The following is a 2,424-nucleotide window of genomic DNA, read 5'->3' on the forward strand; positions in this document are numbered from 1 at the left end:
CAAGTCTACCACCCATAATATTCCAACTGGAGTAGCACAGAAGGAGTAATAACATCCATAAAAACTAGCGTCAAACAGGGAAATGGTTCAGATTGTTTTTCTACCATTCATTTTGCCCATAGGTGATTTTAGAAACACTTAAAATAAGGGCTGTGTTTCTTGTAGGCTTACCCTGGCATGGTAATCGTGTAAATCTCTCTAGGACAAAGTTACTTTTATAAATATATTCGCCTGTATTTACCCCCCCAAAATGAAACGCTAATTAGCTGCTAATGTGGCTATCATAAAGAACTACAATTGCCATGATGATCTGGACAAGACTGCCGAATTGAGGCAAAGGTAAGAATCTCTGGATTAACTATCTAATGTTAGCTAAATGAAGTAATGACTCAATTGGCTACATTTCTTTAAATTGACAATTCTGTGAACTGTCTTGTACAAGTTTTAAATTGAAGTAATACCTGTTAGCAAATGTGTCAGCTAGATATGGAGTGCAGGAGCTTGCAGGGATTTGTAGTTTTGCATGATGTCTACTTTGATGCTCATTAGCATTTTCGAATCTGAGCATGAGAATAGCCTGCTATTCACCCACTATTCATTTGACGTGGAGCTCAAATAAATGAAGTTGTGGCAGAGGTTTGTCTACAGATTCGCTGTATTCTGACCTTGACTTAATTCCGTCATAATTCCAACACCTTTACGCGTAAGGAAACCATCCATAAGGTTGAGCGAACATGCCGGTTCCAAGTGGAAAAAGCATCTACTTTCTTTTATCCAATAGAAATAACAGCATTCTCCATGCACTGTAATTTATAAATTGATAAGAGCTATTGATACGAGCTAGATAAATGAGTTATCCGTTTGGAGAAGGAGATTGCAAATACACATAGCAATTGTTTTAGATAGTTTTTCCTTATGATCCCTGGTGACGAATGTGAAACCAGCCATATGGAAGCAAACTGAAATTCATATCAACATGACATGTATTGCGGCCCCTTTTCCACAGTTAAATTGGATATAAATAGCTGTGCAGGCGGCTCCCACCGGTTACATAACCCTGCACCTTAGAGGCTGCTGCCCTATACACATAGATTTTGAAATCACTGGCCACTTTAATAATGGAACACTAGTCACTTTAATAATGTTTACATATTTTTGCTTTACTCATCTCATATGTATATACTGTATTCTATTCTACTGTATTTTAGTCTATGCCACCTCCGACAATGCTCGTCCTAATATTTACATTTTTACATTTACATTTTAGTCATTTAGCAGACACTCTTATCCAGAGCAACATACACTTAGTGAGTGCATACATTTTTTTTTCATACTGATTTTGATTTGATTTGATTTATTTATATATTTCTTAATTCCATTATTTTACTTTTATATTGTTGTGAATTGTTAGATATCACTGCACTGTTAGAGCTAGAAACACAAGCATTTCGCTACACCCGCAATAACATCTGCTAAACATGTGTATGTGACAAATACCATTTGATATGATTTGATTAGCTGGTTAGAAAGGAATTTTAATTGTGTGCCATCATAATTTGCATAGATGAAATTTGGAGACCCAATCTATAGGCTTCTGTAGGGCTGAACCTGCCGAGTTGATGTATGCGCTTTAAAATGTTTTGATTATATGCCCGGCTTTTCACAGTTTTATTTGACCATTTCTATCATGTTACATTTTAGCCACTACCGGGAGCCACGTCAGTAATTCCCACATACATTTATTATGGTTTGAACTTGAATATGACAACTTTCAGGACGAATCAAACCACTGTATTTTTTATTCATCAATATATGTTGTGTGTAAAGGCTCTCCAAAACATTTTTCATTATTCATACTTACTTTCCTAACCCTAAAATGTGAATATGCCTAAATAATCTACAAGGTCAAAGTATTTTGAAATCTACCAGTTGGTGCTAAAACGGAGACGAATATGCATAGATGGCTTTCCTTCATTGATCCCTATTATCTGACCCCGTTCTCTGAATGTCTTCTATTGAGTATGTCAACAAAATTCAAATTAAAGGTACACCCTATTTAAAGGGATGGCTTAAGATAAATGTACTGAAAAACCCATTGAAGGAAAACTCCAAGAGAAAATCTGTTGACCAGCAAGTAGGAGAGTTTTCAGCGGTTTAATTGAGTTTATTCAGAGCGCCAAGCGAGCACACCTGCAGAGTGCGTTATGTGACTGAAAAAGGACAGTCTGAATACCAAATACTGAAAATGCATAGGAAAGGCATAAATTCCTAAATCAGGATCGGGCCCTAAGTGAATACTCGATTTTCACTGTATTTTCTGTCATTGGCTTACTGTCTAATTTGTTAAGATGTGTTTCCGCCCGGTCTCGAACCGGGGACCTTTCGCGTGTTAGGCGAACGTGATAACCACTACACTACGGAAAC

At 36.8% G+C, this 2,424-nt stretch overlaps 1 non-coding gene across 1 annotated transcript; it reads right to left on the bottom strand.

Annotated features, from left to right (window-relative positions):
* Positions 1-2,351: 2,351 nt before the first annotated feature.
* trnav-aac lies at positions 2,352-2,424 on the bottom strand. Its single transcript has one exon. It is a non-coding gene; the product is annotated as a tRNA-Val (tRNA).

The sequence above is a fragment of the Coregonus clupeaformis genome, unplaced genomic scaffold (assembly GCF_020615455.1).
Source record: "Coregonus clupeaformis isolate EN_2021a unplaced genomic scaffold, ASM2061545v1 scaf2889, whole genome shotgun sequence".
In the NCBI taxonomy this organism is placed as follows: Eukaryota; Metazoa; Chordata; class Actinopteri; order Salmoniformes; family Salmonidae; genus Coregonus; species Coregonus clupeaformis.